The 19357-nt window shown below is 48.2% G+C and overlaps 1 protein-coding gene across 2 annotated transcripts in view; it reads left to right on the top strand.

Moving 5' to 3' along the window:
- The first annotated feature begins 8386 nt into the window (after positions 1-8386).
- The window catches only part of PPP1R16B (protein phosphatase 1 regulatory subunit 16B), a 103413-nt gene continuing 92442 nt past the window's right edge, over positions 8387-19357 (top strand). The window contains exon 1 of one of the 2 annotated variants that reach the window (XM_055545037.1): positions 8387-8898. The gene's annotated coding sequence lies outside the window, so the exon portion shown is untranslated. Of the gene's footprint in view, positions 8899-9708; positions 9763-19357 lie in introns of those variants that run through there. The other variant, XM_055545038.1, reaches the window with a different exon arrangement.

A 19357-nucleotide genomic window follows, 5' to 3' on the forward strand; every position in this document is an offset into this window, starting at 1 on the left:
CTCCTCAGCAAGCACCCCCTAAAAGTAAGAAAAGGACCCCTTTCTCTGTCACCACAATACCATTATGGCATCTCAGAATAATAACATTAATTCAATAATGCCATCAAACCTGCAAACAATCGTTCAGTTCTCAATGGTCTGCAGAATAATTCCTTTTATAGCTATTTAGTTGTTCAATCCAGGATCCAATCAAGGTCCACACGCTGTATATCTATTTTTGGTTATGTCCGTCTCATCTCTTTTAATCTAGAATTCCCCACCTTAAAAAATATTAGCTTTTTAAAAGAGAGTCCAGGCTTGTGGAATGCCCCACATTCTAGATTTGTCTAAAATTTCCTCATGATTAAAATCAGGTTAAGTATTTTTGGCAAGAATATGACATAGAAGATGTGAGTACATCTTATAGCATCACAAGGGGTCAAGGAATGTCAGGTCATCTCCTCTCTCTGAGATTCTGGGTCTGATCCGTGGTTAAGGGGGAGACTGCTAGGTCTCTCTATTGTGAAGGTGCGTTTCCCCCTTTTTAATCAATAAATGGTCTGACTTTTGGAATCATGTGAATATTCTGTTATCCAACTTTCCATCCAGTGGCTCTAGCACCTGGGATGACTTGCCTCCTCAATCAATGATTATACAGTAGTTGCAAAATGGTATCTGTATTTTTAATAAGTGCTCCATGTGACTCTTCCACTCAGGGAATTGGGGAAACCCTGGTTAAGTCTAGGTAAGGGATACACAAAATGGAGTGCTGCTATCAAGGCAGCTGGAGGCATTGACTCAAATCATTCATGACTATCAGTTCAATGCCTATTCCTAGGCCCCATCCTACACCCAAGAGTGAGAGAGGGGTGCAAAGGACAAGCCTAGGAAGCAGCATTTTAACCTTCTCTTTCTCTCTTTTCCAGAGTGATTCTGTGCTCCTTGCAATTTGAGAAACACAGGCTTAAGGGGTGATCCTTAGGCTGGCTTCACATTGCATTTTCAACAACCCTGGGGAGTTTCTGCCATCTGTGTGTCTGTCTATCTTTAAAAGTAAGAGCCCCACCTCCAGAATCTGATTCAAAAGTCCTGGGGGAGTGCCTGGCATCTCCATTTTTAAAAAGCTTCCATTGATACTATGTATAAAATAGATAACTACTGAGAACAGGGAACTCTACTGAAGGCTCTGTGGTGACCTAAATGGGAAGGAAATTCACAAAAGAGGAGAAATGTGTATACCTATAGCTAATTCACTTTGCTGTACAGTAGAAACTTCACAACATTATAAAACAACTATACCCCAATAAAAATTAATGTAAAAAATAAAATAAAAAGCTTCATTATATGTGTATAACTAAATTACTTTGCTGTACACCTGAAACTACCACAACTTTGTAAATCAACTATGCCTGCTAAGTTGCTTCAGTCGTGTCCAACTCTGTGTGACCCTATGGACTGCAGCCTGCCAGGCTCATCTGTCCATAGGATTCTTCAGGCAAGAATACTGGAGTGGGTTGCCATGCCCTCCTCCAGGGGATCTTCCCCACCCAGGAATCAAACCTGCATCTCTTCGACTCCCTGCATTGGCAGGCGGCTTCTTTACCAGTAACACCACTTGGGAAGCTTCAAAAACTCCAATATAAAATAAAAATTAAACCAAAAAAAAGAATAAACATAATTCTTGGCCATTAGAGAGAAAAATAATTTCTCACTATGGTATAAAAAGAAATTGATTCCATGTGGATTGCTAACTTAACTTTCAGTTCAATTCAGTTCAGTTTAGTCACTCAGTCGTGTCCGACTCTTTGCGACCCCATGGACTGCAGCACGCCAGGCCTCCCTGTCCATCACCAACTCCCGGAGTCCACCCAAACCCATGTCCATTGAGTCGGTGATGCCATCCAGCCATCTCATCCTCTGTCATCCCCTTCTCCTCCTACCCTCAATCTTTCCCAGCATCAGGGTGTTTTCAAATGAGTCAGCTCTTCACATCAGGTGGCCAAAGTATTGGAGTTTCAGCTTCAACATCAGTCCTTCCATTGAACACCCAGGACTGATCTCCTTTAGGATGGACTAGTTGAATCTCCTTGCAGTCCAAGGGACTCTCAAAAGTCTTCTCCAACACCACAGTTCAAAAGCATCAGTTCTTCAGCGCTCAGCTTTCTTTATAGTCCAACTCTCACATCCAAATTAAAAAAAAAAAACTTCCTTAGTGATGTCAACGTACTGCCAAGGTTGAGAGACGCTGGGCTAAGAGAGTTCTCTCTAAATGGAATGTAAAAATGAAAACCCGCTTCCCCCGCTCTTCCTTCCCCCTAAACATGCAGTGACATGGGACTGCACTCACCTGCAGGCCAAAAACATCTGGTGTTCTCTTCACACCACTTATGTGCGCTTTGGGGAGCTTGCAAAACAGGTCGGAGGAAGGTCACTTCCCTCAAAAGCACAGGGACGTGGGAAAAAAGACACACACAAAGCCAAGCAAGTATTGTACAATCAGAGTTTCGCAGACCAGGAAACCGATGCTCTGGAAGAGGAAATGACTGCCCAGAGAGTTCAGCAGAGCTAGGACTCCTAAGGGGAGAGGGCTTTCCCCTACTCGGTGGTCTTCTCTTGAGCCTACTGTCATCTTCACTTGCCCCTCTCTAGGGTGGGCCTGGCCTGGAGCCAGCATCTTCAACCAGCAGAATCAACCACTTATCCAGGATTATTCTGGGCCAGGCACTGGAGTAAATAAGTATCTGTTATTTTTATTTATTTATTTATTTTTGGCTGCACTGAGTCATTGCTGCTTCGTGGGCTTTCTTGAGTTGTAGCAGCAGAGGTCACTCTAATTGTGGTGCATGGGCTTCTCATTGTGGCAGCTTCTCTTCTTGCAGAACACAGGCTCAAAAGCTTCAGTAGTTGTGGCTCCCGGGCTCCAGAGCACAGGCTCAGTGGTTGTGGCACATGGGCTTAGTTGGCTCTTGGCATGTGTGATCTTCCCTGGCCAGGGATCAAACCCGTGTCTCCTGTATTGACAGGTGGATTCTTTACCACTGGGCTACCAGGGAAGCCCTAAGTATTTGTTTTTCTTGAAGTATAGTTGATTTATAGTATTGTGTTCAGTTCAGTTCAGTCGCTCAGTCGTGTCCGACTCTTTGTGACCCCATGAACTTCAGCACGACAGGCTTTCCTGTCCTTCACCATCTCCAGGAGTTCACCCAAACTCATGTCCATTGAGTCGGTGATGCCATCCAACCATCTTATCCTCTGTCATCCCCTTCTCCTCCTGCCCTCAATCTTTCCCAGCATCAGGGTCTTTTCAAATGAGTCAGTTCTTCGCGTCAGGTGGCCAAAGTATTGGAGTTTCAGCTTTAACATCAGTCCTTCCAATGAACACCCAGGACTGATCTCCTTTAGGATGGACTGGTTGGATCTCCTTGCAGTCCAAGGGACTCTCAAGAGTCCTCTCCAACACCACAGTTCAAAAGCATCAATTATTCAGCACTCAGCTTGCTTTATAGTCCAACTCTGTTAGTTTCAGGTATACAGCAAAGTGATTCAGTTATATTTACAAATACAAGCATACATATATGTATATACATTCATTTTAAGATTCTTTTCTATTATAGGTTATTATGAGACACTGAATATAGTTCCCTGTGCTATACAGTAGGTCCTTTTATCTTTTTTATATAGAGTGGTGTGTATCTTTTAATCCCAACCCCCTAATTGATTCCTCCTGCCCCTTTCCACTTTGGTGACCATATATTTATTTTCTATGTCTGTCAGTCAACTTTTGTTTTGTGAATAAGTTCATTGTACCATTTTTTAGATTCCAGATAAAAGTGGTATCATAGGATATTTGTCTTTGTCTGACTTACTTCACTTAGTATGATAATCTCTAGGCTCATCCATGTTACTGCAAATGGTGTGATTTCATGCATTTTTATGACTGAATAATATTCCATTTCATTCCATAATATTACTACATCTTCTTTATCCATCCATCTGTTGATGGGCATGTGGGTTTCTTCCATGTCTCAGCCATTATAAATGGTGCTGCTATGATCATTAGGGTGCATGTATCTTTTAGAATTAGAGTTTTTATCTTTTCCAGACATATGCCCAGAGATGGGATTGTTGGATCATATGGTAACTCTATTTTTAGTTTTTTAAGGAAACTCTATACTCTTTCCCCTGGACTAAGTGTCTGTTGAGTGAATGAGTACAGCTAGCCCAGCACCTGCTCACTGGCTGGTGTTAAGAACCAGTGGATCAAATAACTTCTGAAGTGAATCTCTTTGAGGCTGGATTAGCTCATTTTTTAGTAGACTCAGAAGTCTCTAGGCCTTCCTTCTTCTGAGGTGTTGCCCTACATCACAGCAATCGTATAATTCACCCCAGTTCTGCTTTCTGTATAATTTATACGTATGAGTTGGCTTGAGTTGCAGTTGACTGGTTCACCTGAAGTTGTGTAGATATTTAATTCTATATTTTTAAACACCAATATTTCAGATTTTATATGTTGGAGCCAACCCATTTATTTCCAGGCCCTCAAACATTTTCCATAGTCTATTAGAATGTTCACTGGCATTAGACTATACTCTAATGTCTCATAGATGGACCATAGATGGCCTCAAAATAAAAGGAGGACTTTTCCGGGAGTACCGTGGTCCAGTGGTTACTGGACTCTGCAGTTTCATTGCTGAGGGTGTGGGTTCGATCCCTGTTGGGGAACTAAGACCCCACAAGCTGTGTGGCATAGCCAAAAAAATTAAAAAGGAGGGACTTTCTTGCCTGGGGCAGAAGAGAGAGGTTTAGACATGGTCAGTGCTGCTTTTAAGGACCAGAGTACAGTTTGACTTTGGCAGGAGGAGGGGGGTGATACTTTATTGAGATGTAATTCACATACCATATAACTCTTCCATTTAAAGCTGTGGTCCCCAGCCTTTTTGGCACCAGGTATCGGTTTCATGAAAGACAATTTTTCCATGGACTGAGGTTGTAGAGGATGGTTTTGGGATGATTCAAGCACATTACACTTATTGTGCACTTTATTTCTATTATGATTATATCAGCTCCACTCAGGTCATCAGGTATTAGATGCCACAGGTTGGGGACCCCCTGATCTAAAGTGCACAATTTAATGGCTTTAGTATAGTCACAGTCATGTAACTATTGCCCCAATCAATTTTAGTTCATTTTTCAACACACCAAAAAGAAACTGGTTATTACATCAATCATATTTCATTTAAAAAAAAAGGAAGAAAACTAGTGCCCATTATTGGTTACTCTCCATCTGCCCCAGATACCCTTCCCAACTCTACACAACTAGGAATTAACTTTCTGTCTTTATAGATTTGCCTATTCTAGACATTTGATAGGAATGGAATCATATAATACATGGTCTTATAACTGGCTTCCTTCACCTGCATAACATTTTCAAGGTCCATGTTGTGGCATGTATTCATACTGCATACCTTTCGACTGTTAAATCACACTGCACTGCATGGATACACTATGTTTTCCAGATCCATTCATCTTTTGATAGAGATTTGGGTTGTCTCCCCTTCTTGGCTATCATGAATAATGCTGCCATGAACATTTATGTACAAGTCTGTGTGGACATTTGTTTTTACTTCTCTTGGGTATACACCTAGGAGTGGGATTGCTGGTTCATCTGGCAACTCTTATGTTAAACATTTTAGGGAACTGCCAGACTGGTTTTCAAAGGGGCTATACCATTTTACACTCCCACCAGCAATGCATAAAATTTCCAATTTCTCCACATCTTTGTCAACATTCGTTATTACCTGTCTTTTTGATCACAGGCATCCTAGTAAGTTTGAAAGTGTATCTCATTGTGGTGTTTTCGTTTGTTTTTGGCCTCGTAGCTCGTGGTGTCTTAGTTCCCTGAACAGCGATTAAACCTGGCCCCAGCAGTAGGATCACCACGTCCAGGGAATTCCCTCACTGTGGGGTGTTTTTTTTTTTTTTGGCTGTGCCTGTGTCTTTGGTTGCAACTTGTGGAAGCTTGAGTGGGATCTTGAATTGTGGCATGCAGGATCTAGTTTCCTGATCAGGAATCAAACCCATGGCCCCTGCATTGGGAGTGCATAGTCTTATCCACCGGACTACCAGGGAAGTCCCCTCATTGGGGTTTTGCATTGCACTTCCTTGAAGGCTAATGATATTGAGCATTTTCTCATGTGCTTATTGGCCACTTGTACATTTTCTTTGGAGAAATGTCTATTCTCACTCCTTGTTCATCTTTTGTTATTTGCCTTTCTATTACTGAGTTGTAAGAGTTCCTTATATATTCTAGATACAAGCCCCTTATCAGATATATGCTTTGCAAATATTTCCCCTCATTCTGTGGGTTCTGTGGGTTATTGCATTTGTTCGCTAAGACTGCCGTATCAAAATGTCACAATTGGGTGGCTTAAACAACAGAAATTTCTTTCTCACAGTTCTGGAGGCTAGAAGTCCAAGATCAAGGTGTCTGCAGATATGGTTTCTCCCGAAGCCTCTCTCTTGGACTTGTAGATGACTGTCTTCTCCCTGGGCCCTCACATGGCCTTTCCTCTGTGCAAGTATCCTTGGTGTCTCTTCCTCTTCTTCTGAGGACACTAGCTATATTGGATCAGGGCCCCACCCTAAGGGCCTTAGCTTGACAATCATCTCTTTAAAGACCTTATCTCCAAACACAGTTACAGTCTGAGATACTAGAGATCAGGACTTCAGCATGTGAATTTGGGGGGAATACAATTCAGCCCATTACTGTTATCTTTTCACTTTCTTGATGGTGTCCTCTAAAGCATTTTTAGTGAAGTCCAACTTGTCTGTTTTTTCCTTTGTTGCTTCTGCTTTAGGTGCCATAGCTAAGAAACACTACTTAATCCAAGGTCATGACTTATGTCTATGTTTTCCTCTGAGTTTCATAGTTTTAGCTCTTATGATTCAGCCTTATCTGTTTTGAGTTAATTTCTGTATATGGTGTGAGGTAGGGGTCCAACCTCATTTTTTTTTTTTTGCATATGGAAATCCAGTCATCCAGCATCATTAGTTGAAAAGATGATTCTTTAAATTGTCTTGTCACTCGTTGAAAAGCAATTGGTCCTAAAAGTAAGAGGTTTTAGCTGGAATCTGTTTTATTCCATCGATCCCCATCTATCCTTATACTGTACTGCAGTCTTGATTATTGTAGCCTTGTGGTTAAGTTTTGAAATCAGGAAGTATGAGTCTTCCACCTGATTCTGAGTATACTTATCTTCAATATCAAAATGTTGTGAATGGTGTAAATGAACAACACAGCACGGGGATCTGGGCCCATACTCAAGGCATCATTTTAGGAAGGCAGGCTCCAAGTTCTATGCAAGCCTGGGAGAGATGGACTCCGGCTCTCTCAGCCTACAGCTCTTCAGGATAAATCAATGGAAACATTCTGCAGAGAACAATGATCCCCTAGTGTTACTTTAAACATCTCTTTAAGTCTTCCCCACCTGTTCTGCTCTCTAATTGCTCTACTTTGAAACAGTGTCATTCAAAACTGGATTATTAATGAACTGAGAGGAAGCCAAGGGACAAATTGGGGAGCTGGCTTTCAGAGAAACTGAGGAGGTTGGGGGCATAGAATAAACCCAATCCAGGGTTTTTTGCCTCCCCAGCAAAGGTTATGGGGTTTTTCTTAGCAAACAGGAAATCACTAAACTCAGGTTATAGTGTCAGCCTCTGAAGAAGGTTGCTATATAGTACTGAGTAAAGGAGTTCTTTGAACAAGACTGCTAGGAACTGAACTATCATCCCCGAACTCCTCAAACCTAAGCCTTCTCTGCGCCCCTCTGGCTGGCCCTGGGGTGCCTCGGGCTCTAATCTGGAGACTGGGAAAGCTCAGGAAACAAGGCCCTTTGTGCAGAAGAGAACTCTATTGTTCTAAAGCCAGTGTTCAGCGAGTGTGGATTCCAGAGAATGTTTGGGGATGGATTTGTTTCCCCTTTGTTTGTTAACTTTCTCTCCTCTTCCTGGGGGTGGGGTGGAGAGAAGGGTCTTCTCAATCCATTGTCCTGTAGAGAAAAGATGGTGCTGAGTGCAGGGGCCTTCAGCCCAGGAAAAAGGATTGGGTTCGATGACAGGGGCCACGGGTTGTGTTTTGCTTTCTATTTTAAGCGTTAGATCTCAGGAAGGCAGCCCCTTTCTAGATCCTGCACCTCCCAAACAGGGGCAGACGTCAATGGAGGTACAACCACTTCCTTCCTCCTCCTCTACACCTCGGTCCCTCCCAGAAAGAGGAAATGATGCGATTCTACGTCGCAGGCCACGGTCCCCCCATGCTCCCACTAGTCTGGCTCTGGTCTCCCACCCCTCAGCTAGGGGACCGGCTCCCACAGACCTGTCCCCAGGGCAAACCCCGGCTGGGCTCCTTGACGTCCTAGGAAGCCTTCTGATTCAGGCTTCAAGGTAGGAGGAGACATGAACCGCTGGCACTGGTTTTAATGCTGTGTGACCTTGGGTGGTTTACTGCAGCTCTCTGGGCTTCGTGATGCCCTTCCATCAAATGGGAGCAAGAATACCGTCCTGGGCTTCCCCCTTTCCAAAGCGGTGATGTTGAAGGGTGGGAGGAAGACCGTAAGGAAAACTCTTTTCCGAACCCTGGTCGCGTCTCACCTGCCTTCAATTTCTAGCTGCTCAAAGGTGGTGGTGGAGGGGGATAGGGGACCGTCGCCGGGAGCTCCCGCGCCTTCCAGGTCTAGTTGAGAGCATGCCCACCCCCTTCCTGCGAGCTCAGGCCCCGCCTCGGGGGAGGAGCCGAGGGGCGGCGCGGAGGCCCGCGGCCGTGCAGAGCTGGCTTCTGTCGCCGCACCGGTAGCTGCGGCTCGGGGACGGAAGGACCGAGCCAGGGCCGGGAGCCGCCCGGGGCAGGGCTCGGGAGAGCGGGTGAGTTCCCCGGCGGCATTGCCGGCTGCCCTGCGCTCTGCGGCTTGACCAGGCAGGGGATGAGGATCGCGGCGGGGAGGTGGACCCAGCCTCTGAGGGTCTGGCTTGGGGTGTGTGTGGATCTTTGGCGAAGGGCCGGCGGCAGGAGATAACTGGGGGGGCTGGAGGGAGACTGGAAAGGCGGGTACCAGGCGAGCAGGGCTGGGGAGTTGGGCTGGGATGGGGGCGTTCTCCCGGGTCTTGCGCGCCAGAGACGAGGCCAGGGTACGGGGCGCACTGGCAGGTTACTGGCAGGTTGCTGGCTGGTGTCCCCGTAGCCGGATCTTGGGGCGGGCAGGGGGCATCTTGGCGGATTCTGGGCTCTTGGGCCGCCTTCTGCCTAAGGGGCGCAATGCTGGGCAGAAGGAGCCTCAACCGGCAGCAGACAGTCCGGGCTCCCAGCCTCGGGGCTGGCACGGGGGCGCCGCCCCCTCGCGTGGCGGCACTCGGTCCCCGCAGGCGGTGGCAGGGCGCCGGGAGCGCTCCCTGCCTGGGCGGGAAAGGTCCCCAGGGCAGGCGCCCCCGCGTGCAGACCCGCCCCCCGCGGGATCCGGCTGACAGCGCCCCGCGGCCCCGGGGGAGACCCCAGCGTGGTTGTTCCCTATCTCCCCGAAGGGCCGCCGTGCGCCCGCGGCTGGGTCCCCCGCGCCTGGAGCGCGCCTCTCCTTCTGAGTCCCGCGCATCGACTCCGGCCGGAGGAGCGCCCCCGAACGCCTAGGATGGACTGAGTCTGTGCAGCTTTCCTCCGAGAGGTCGCGCAGAGGGGTCTCCCCAAGGTCATCCGAGCTGCCCAGACCGTCCCGCGTGGACAGCCAGAGATGCGGGGTATTCGCCTTCCCTGAGGCCGGTCGACTCCACCCCCCCCGCCCCGCCCCAGCCACCCCCGCTCCCCACCCCCGCCACCTCCTCCAGTTCGGACCGGCTTAGCGGGAGATGCTGATGATGCAGTTCCCAGCCTCGCGCGGATAATTGGAGCTTTGAATCTGGCCCTCCCAGGAGGGCCGCGCGGAAAGCCCGAGACTCGGAGCTCCCGGGCATCTCAGAAACCCAGAGAGAGAGAGAGAGAGACGCGGCTCCTTAAGAGCTTCTCAGAACCGAAAGCCGAGCTGCTTGCGCGCGCATGTGATTGAATTCCACATAATGGGCCGCTGTTCTCGCTGTCAGAAGCGCCCACCCGCTCTCGGCGGCCCTGGGCACCAGGTGCCACCTCTGAATCGCCCTCTGTGGAGGACCCGGGGCCCCGGGGTACCAGGCGCCCTTGCCCACCGGGCTCTCCCGGGAAGGCGCCTGCCGTTAGCCTCCTGGGCCGGCGCGGGTACTTCCCTGAGGGCCCTGCCATTTCCTGTGGCTGGCGAAGCACCGGAGAAAAACCCTCTGTGTGGGAGGCCTCCTCCGACGCTGGTCATAAGCATCTTAGCTTAGCCAGTGACTCGCTTTCTTCCCGAGGGCAAGGCACTTGGCCTCCGGGAGCCTCAGTTGCCTCTAGGAGATGGGGCTAATCAGGCCGTGGGAGGATGGGGGCAGGACCGTGTGAGGTCCTGGCAGCCGGATGCTCCGAGGTTAATACCCAGGCCTTTCAGAAAGCTTTGGAATGGGGCGTGTCTCCTTTTAGGCAAGAGCAGAAGTGGAGCCCTGGTGGGTGGTTCTGCAGGCCCTGGGGGAGTTTCCACATCTTCCTCCCTCAGCTTTGTCATCAAGAGGCAGCTTGCAGGCAGCTGGTGGGCGCTGGTGAGTCCTTTGAGCTCCCAGCCTGCTCCCGGGCCTTCCCACACAACTCCCCTCCCCAGCCCCCCATCTCCCACCTGTCACCAGGATGTCGGAGGCAAGATGTCAACCAGGCCACTTTGGACCTTCAACTTCGTGCTTTCCTGTGAACTGGAGTCTGTCCAGCGGTGTCCCTCTCCCCGGAACCTTCCTGACCCCTCTCCTGGTCCCAGCTCATCCCAGCCTCTGAAATGTCTTCTTCAGGAAGACCACTTGATCCTTCCTCCCCCATCTTTTGGTCTCCTCCCACTGTGCCACTCATCTGCCAGGCTCTGGGTTGGGGCTCCCTGAATCCCTGTGCTCTCTGAATCTTCCCTGGCTTGGAGAGACATGGCAGGCAAGGTCCAGTGCACACGCAGACTTTGTTCTCTTTGGTAACTGACACAGGAGCGGAGGTTAAATTCTAATCCACCTGTTAAGTTCGGGAGCTGGAGCCATAGGGCTAAGAGGATGCTGACGCAGGAAAGTGGGTTTTCCCCCAGGGCAGTAACCTTCAGCAGAGCATCTTTGTTCTCTTTGGAAACTGGGGCCCCAGGTTCTTCTCAAACCCCGCTCCATACCCAAAGTCAGCGTTCTCTAATCAATGGAGTCTGAGGCCAGCCTGGATTTTTTGTGGGTCACAGAAGGCAGTACCTGGATTCCTGGGCGGTGTCTGGACTTTCAGGAACCTCAGCCAACTTTGACCCTTCTGCCAATCTAATCACTCCTAACCCCATGCCACCTGCACCTGGGACATGAAGCACTCAGTATAGAGTGTGTCCCAAGTGGTATTCTTCCAGCAGAGGCTGGGATGGTCTTTTTTTTCATCCTGAGTTCACCCTAGACATTGAGATTTTATTTTCTGGCTGTTCGTTGCTGCGTGCAGGCTTTCTCTAGTTGTGGCGAGTGGGAGCTACTCTTCATTATGGTGCATGGGCTTCTCATCATGGTGGCTTCTCTTGTTGCAGAGCATAGGCTCTGGGCGTGGGGGCTTCAGTAGTTGTGGCACACAGGCTTCATTGCCCCGCAGGATGTGGAATTGTCCCAGATGCCGGGATCGAACCCGTGTCCCCTGCATTGACAGGCAGATTCTTAACCACTAGACCACCAGGAAGGAGAAGGCAATGGCACCCCACTCCAGTACTCTTGCCTGGAAAACCCCATGGACGGACTGAGTGACTTCACTTTGACTTTTCACTTTCATGCATTGGAGAAGGAAATGGCAACCCACTCCAGTATTCTTGCCTGGAGAATCCCAGGGATGGGGGAGCCTGGTGGGCTGCCATCTGTGGGGTCGCACAGAGTCGGACACAACTGAAACGACTTAGCAGAAGCAGCAGACCACCAGGAAAGTCCCGAGACACTGGAATTTCAGGAGGGCTAGGACAAGCCTGTCTCCTACAGAAGGCCACAAAGTTGGAAGAGCAAGGGAGTCAGATAGGTCTAGTTCAAATTACAGCTCTCTACCTAGAAGCTCTGTGACCTGGGTAAATTATTTACTCTCTCTGACTCCTGGTTTTCTCATCTGTAAAGTGGGAGTGGTAGTAATGCCTCCTCTGTGGGTTTGTGAGGATTCTCTGAGCCCTTGATGCATAGAAAGTGCTTAGTGCAGCACCAGGTAGGGGCAGGAATGCAGGAAATGATTATCATCACCACCACCACCATTTCCTCCTTTGCACTGTCGTCTCATAGGTCCCCTCGCCAACTGCTCTCAGTCCAGGGGAAGTCAGAACTCTGCCTCTAGCTAACAGGACAGGGAAAGCCCCTCAAGCCTGGGGGTGGGAGGGGGTTGATTTCTGGGAATCCAAGCCCAGCATCAGCCTGTCTCTAGGAAGTCGGTCATTTCGCCTTTCTCCTCTGGCTGCCATTTTGCAGGGTCTGTTGATTCATTCAACAGATGTGTACTCCCTTTTAGCCATTGTGCTTAGCGAGGGATTTCAAGATGAATAAAGCAGCTCTCAGGCTTCTCGATCTACGGGCAAAAAAAGTGATAGTGAGAACACAGCTTCACTGGCAAGAAGAGAAGTGAAGAGTAGAGGGAGGGATGAACAGGTGGCCTCAGCTAACGAACCCAGGTTTCATTCCTGAATCTGCCACCTCACAGCCAGCTGGTGATGGACAGATGTGTTACCTCTGAGTGGTGATGTGAGGAGAAGAGGGAACCACGTGGGTAAAAAAACCTCAGTTCAGAGCCTTCTAGATATTAATCACTGCTTGCACATGTTGGCTGCTTTTTTTTTTTTTTTTACTTATTTGGCTGTGCTGGGTCCTCGTTGCTTTGTGGACTTTTTTCCTCTGGGGGCTACTCTAGTTGCAGTGCACGAACCTCTCATTTCAGTGGCCCCTCTTGTTGTAGAGCACGGGTTCTAGGTCACAGGGGCTTCAGTAGTTGCAGCACTTGGGCTCAGCATTTGCGGATCCCGGTCTTTAGAGCGCAGACTCAGTAGTTGTGGTACATGGGCTTTGTTGCCCTGTGGCATGTGGGATCTTTCTGGACTGGGGATTTAACCCGTGTCCCCTGCATTGGCAGGCAGACCCTTTACCACTGAGCCACCAGGGAAACCCTGGCTGCTGTTATTATTATTCTGCAGTGATCAATAGCAGGTGGGCAAATTTTGCTGTCGGGGCACATTTGAGCCCTTCAGACACAGTTTTCCAGGTGGCAGCTAATAAGGTGGGGTGGAGGGGAGTGAGCAGCCTGAGCTGAGAAAACAGCTTATGCAAAGACATAGAGGCTTAAAAAGTGTCTGGTGTCTTAGAGAGCAGTGCGCAGAGTTAGCAGCTGGAGAGCCATCACCGTAGGGCATGATGGAGGCGAGGTCAGGGAACAAGAGGCCGTTCTGCTAAGGGGTCCCGAATGATTAAATTCTTGTTCACCCAAAGCAGGCCTCCTGCAGCTTATGGAGCCATCTGAATCCAGTCTAGAATTTACTTCTGCAAGGGAGGAATGGCTGGCCTGTGCACGTTTGCGGATACAGTAACTGTCCTTTCCTCTTCCTTCTACCTGGAAAGCACAGACGTTCCCTCCTTCTTCCTGAGATGTTTTTGCTACTTGTGCACCTGTGTCTCCCACCCTGGGACATTTCTCATTTGGAGGAAGGGGGTGTGGGTGGAGGAAGTGCCACCATCTCGCTCCCTTATTGACCATAAGAGGGTATTGAGTGCTTTTCCGGATGTTGGTCACTGTCCAAGGTCTTTGCTTGTATTGCCATCGAATCCTCATACAGACTTACTGAAGTAGATGCATTTATCCCCACTGTACAGAAGGGAAAATTGAGGCATAGAGAGTGAGGTGATTTGCTAAAGGGCTTATAAATGGTGAGAACTCATGTCTAGAGGTCTCTGAAGTTGGTCTGTGCTTATGTGTACCACCTCATGCATGCTCTTGGTAATGCTGCCTGCAGAATGTCTGGCTTCTTTCACCATGCACCCCTGGATGCTAGACTGCAGGCACCTTAGTGATGGGTCACAGTGGGGTGTGCTCCAGGTATCTGGCGACTACCCTAGTCTCTCCTGGCCTTGACTTTTGGGAAGTTCCTGAGTGCATGCGCTTGGTGATGGGGAGCTATTCTTGGATGTCTCAGAATTCAAGGCGACCTTCCTGGGCCCGCTAGTGTCCCACAAATGTGCCTTGACGCAGGCAGTTTGCAGCTTGATTGATGCAGCAGGTGGTGACTGAGCTCCACGGTGACCCCAGGAAGGAATGAGTCTTTTAGGATGGCGGGTTAGAGCATCACGTGACCCTACACCCTACCTGTTTACAGAAGACATCAAAACAAAGGCTCGAATTTCCTTTTCCACAGGAGGCAAAGTTCAAGGCCAAGGTTCAAATCCTGCTTTTGCCTTTCACTGGTTTTTGGGCCTCGGCCAATTTTTTCACTTCTTTGCACTTCAGTTTCTTCATCCAGAAATACAGATCATACATGCATGTATGTGTGTGTGTATAATTCAGGGTTGTGATAAAGATTTGTAACCCAACATAAAATTGACTTCCACATCATAGATATATTGATGTAACGTCCATAAAATTCTCCTCCATGGTGCTTAACATAACTGTGATTGTATGGCTATTTGTGGTCATTATTCTTTTACTCTATCTCTCCCACGAGGTCAGTGGTTCTCGGCCTGGGGGCAGCTTGGCTCTCCAGGGGACATTTGGCAATGTCTGGAGGCATTTTTGGTTGTCACAAGTGGGAAAGTGCAGAAGGGGCAGGGATCTACTGGCATCTAGCAGGTTGAGGCCAGGGATGTAGCGAGATACCCTGCAGTGCCCAGGGCAGTCCCCCTCAACAAGGAGTTGTCCAACTCCAAATGTCAATAGTGCCAGATTTGAGAAGGCTTATACTGGCCATGAGGCCCCTAAGGTCAGTGACTGTGTCTGATTCAGTCAGCCCTGTGTCCCCGATTGCCCAGCATGACGGCGGGCACACACGAGACAGTAAGCATTAAAGGGATGAATGAGGACTTGGAAGGCCTCATGTCTCTTGGAGGCCAGGAGGTTTGGCTTGTGGGACATTTTGAATAAACAGGAGAGAGATGCAGATGAACTTGAGCGATGAACGTTGGTCATTCAGGCCAAAGAAATTCAGACCAAAGCTATTTTCCTTCCCGCCCGCCTGCCAAGGAGGCACTTGGGGGCCCGAATTATCTGAATTGTTCTATGATCATGGCTGCACTTTGCTCACATAGACACAGGTCCGCCCTTTATCTGGACAAGCAGGCTGGGGCAGGGGAAGGTAGGTACTCACAAGGAACACCCTCTCAGCGGGGCCCCTGGGATTTGCCAAGCTGGGGTGCAGCTGCTGTCGGCTTCCTGTTTTTTTCCCTTTCTGGTGGAATGAAGGAAACCACTGAATGGCTGTTTTTCCACTGACATTTACAGCAATGTGATAGGCCTTGGATTAATGAGGTCAAGCTCCAGTGTGAAATCTGCCTGATAACTTGAAGCTTGGCCAACAGGAAGACACGGCTTGTTTTCTTTGGGCATTTGATGTCTTTGGATGGCTTTGGCTAGGGAAGTAGGGGTCACAATCTGTACAAAAGACGGGAATGTTTTATGCCCCAGAATTACAGAGGCCAGAATTGTCTTTTTTTTTTTTTTCAATTTATTGGGAAGGTTTATTTTCACATGGACTTTGAAATAAATAATTCATCAAAAGGAAGGTTCACCATGAGCCCTAGGCTGGCTGCTACATCGGGGCCATTAAAAGGACCATGCTGTTTTTCTGGGCCTCCCTGGGAGTCTGAAGGAAGAGACTGGCCCCAAAGGGTTTTTGGACAGGTTAGAGCTGCACATGGAATAGAACTTATTCTGATGGGGGAAGGGGTCTCAAGCATATGCCTCAAATTTGCTCAAAAGCTTGCGGGTTTCTGTAAGAGGCAGAATCTGATTCCTTAGGTCTGGGGCCTGGACATCTGCATTTAGAATAACGTCTCAGAGGGAGTCATGTGCTGCTGGTCTGTGAACTGCACTTTGGGGAGCAAGGGTCTACAGCTGAGGGGTCCCCGGTGTCACCCACTCCAGCAAATTCGGCCTGTCATGCCTGCTCGCACAGCCATCTGCTCTGTGGGCTGGCTTGCAGGAGAACAGACTTACTGTGCCCCTTCTCTGTGTGCTCAGACCTGGGACCAAGCATGAAGGAAAGGCTGCTTGCTCCCAAGGAGCCATGGAAACACCCAGAACAGGTGCGAGGGGCTTCTGGTGCTTCCAGAAACATGTGTCGGGGGGACACAGTGTCTTGGGTCCCCTGGTCACCTGGGGCTTGTTAAACACACAGATCCCTGGGCCCTAGACCAGCCTACCTGCGTCAGAACCCGCCATGGTGGGGCCCTGGGAGTCTGTATTTTTCAAAATTGTGCCAGCCAGATTCACAGCCAGGTTGGCAGAGGGGAAGAAAGCCAAGAGGAAGAGCTGGCAGCATGTGGAAATTCATTGCTCAGGAAGCCGAGTGTAGGGTTGTAGAGTTGTGGACTGCCTGATGGCACCCGGCTGATAGAGGGGCCAAAAGCTAGCCTGCTCCACTTGCCAAGCTTTGTAACCCTGAGGGGTTGCATCTGCCTGGGAGGAAGGACACTTTTTTTCTTTTTTCCCTTATTTATTTCTCTTTTGGTCGCACTGAGTCTTCGTTGCTGCTCTTGGGCTTTCTCTAATTGTGGCGAGTGGAGGCTACTCTTCATTGCAGTGCACGGGCTTCTCATTGTGGTGGCTTTTCTTGCGGATCGTGGGCTCTAGAGCGTGGGCTTCAGTAGTCCTGGTGCACAGGCTTAGCTGCCGCACAGTATGTGGAATCTTCCTGGACCAGGGAATGAACCTGTGTCCCCTGAATTGTCAGGTGAATTCTTATCCACTATACCACCTGGAAAGTCCCTTTTTCTTAATATTAATAATAATGGTTAACATCTAGTTCTTATCTTATGAGCCAAGCACTGTTTAACTTTTAGTCCTCCTAGCAACTCTTAAGAGGTGGCCTTACTATGACCCTGATTTTACTGCTGAGGAAAGTGAGGCACAGAGAGGTTCCATGATTTGCCCTAGGTCACACAGCCAGTCAGTGGTGGAGTTAGGATTTGAATCCAGGCTGTCTTGCTTCTAAGTCCTTGCACTGAATCATGATGCTCTCTGACTCTGGGCAAAAATGTGGTTGCACTTCATAAGCTGTCCCTGCCCTGAGGGAGTGCCTTTCTTCAGTTCTTCCTCAGATGGAGGAAAGGCTGGCAGTGACTTTGGCTAGCTCTGGAGTCAGACCTGGGTTGGATCCTTCCCTCTCCCACTTAATGTATCCTTGAGAAGTTATTTGCTAACTTTGCTGAGCCTCCGTTTCCCTATGTGTAAAATAGGAATAATAATAGTATGAGATGATATGATTATTTAACCTGTGTTTGGCACAGGGGGTGTACTGGATACATACTAACAATAATTATTACCTTTAGTATCCATGCAGTCAGCCTCTGGGAGTCTATTCAGAAAGGATAGGTGAGCAGAGCCCTGTGTCACTTATGTCCCTGGTGCTCGGTCTGTCGTTTTGTTCACTCTGGTTACTTATGTCTATTACTTACCGAGGCATTCCTAGCCTTTGCTTCTTGGCGCTGGTTGCAGGCCCCCGTGTCCATGCCAACCTGGTAAGTTCTCAGAATTTCTTAGCTCCTAGAACATTTTAGAGTCTCAATCGGAGCAGGTTTTATTTCCTGTCATCCAAGAGCAAGTAAAAGGCACATATTCTCACACTTACTCTCTTCAGGGCGCTTGGCTCTTCTTTGGTGACTTCCTCTGTCCCCAGCTTCCTTTCTGGAACTCTGTAGCCATCACCTTCTCCCCCATGAACTGGGCAGAGAGCAAACTCTTTAGAGTCATTGCTTGCTATCTTATAAAGAAACAGAGAAGGGGACTTCCTTGGTGGTCCAGTGGTAAGACTCCGTGCTCCCAATGCAGGGTGGTGGTTTAGTTGCTCAGCCATGTCCGACTCTTGCAACCCCATAGACTATAGCCCGCCAGGCTCTTCTGTCCATGGCATTTCCCAGGCAAGAATGCTGGGTTGCCATTTCCTTCTCCACCCGATGCAGGGAGCCTGGGTTCAATCCCTGGTCAGGGAACTAGATCCCAAATGCTGAAAATAAAGATCTTGCATGCATAGCTAAGACCTGATGCAGCCAAATTAAAATAAAAAAACAGGGAAGAGTTTCTCCAGAATTTCATTTATTTTCTTCTTTTTTTTTAACATAGGAAATCAAGCTTTTGTTTTCTCGTTGCTTACTTTATGCTTTTTAATTATAAAAATAAAGAGAAACTCATTATTAAAATTCAAGCAGTACAGAAATGTGGAAAATGGAAAGGGAAATTTTACCGATGATCATCCACACATTTCTTTTTTCCCAGAAGAAATCGCTGAATGTTTTATGTCTTTCCATAAATTTCTTTGGCATGTACAAATCCACATGCATTTATGTATATCCTATCCTCTTTTCTTGTTAACACACCTATACAACCCTTTCCCGAAACTTCCCTTTTCAGCTAATTTATCTTAGCACATGTCGACATGTATAGGTATGCCTCAGTCCTAAAAGCTACACGATATTCCCATGATAAAAATTTACCATAATTTGTTTTCTAGTCCCTTGCTGGTGGTGAAGATTATTTCCGTTTTTTTTTCCCCCTTAAACACATTATGATGCTATGACATCCTTGCTTAAACAGTGTGTATCTTCGTACACTTGGGTGATTTTATCTGTAAGGAAAATTCCCTGCAGTTTGAACTATGACATTGTCAAATTGTCCTCCCAAGAGGCCAAACCAGTTTTGTCTTTTTTCTTTTGGACGAGCCACAGGGCATGCGGGACCTTTGTTCCCTGATCAGGGATTGAATCCCCCCGCCTGCCCCCACTCCCCACTCTGAAAGCTCAGAGTCTTAACCACTGGACCACAGGGAAGTCCTGCAAACCAGTTTCTATTCCCTAGACCGTGTGTGTGAATGCTTCTTTCCCCCAGGCGTTTCTCTAACATTATTGAGTACATTGAATTTTTTTCCAGTCAGATAGGAATAAAATAGAGTGTTTCTGAGTTAAGTTCCATAGTACTTTAGATTTTATGATCATTTAGACTGTGGCTACATATTGTTAAATATTCAAGAACTGCATTTTACCTGGCCTGATGCTTGAAATTAGAGATAAAAAATGAACTTAA

Source organism: Bubalus kerabau, chromosome 13 (assembly GCF_029407905.1).
Source record: "Bubalus kerabau isolate K-KA32 ecotype Philippines breed swamp buffalo chromosome 13, PCC_UOA_SB_1v2, whole genome shotgun sequence".
Classification (NCBI taxonomy): Eukaryota; Metazoa; Chordata; class Mammalia; order Artiodactyla; family Bovidae; genus Bubalus; species Bubalus kerabau.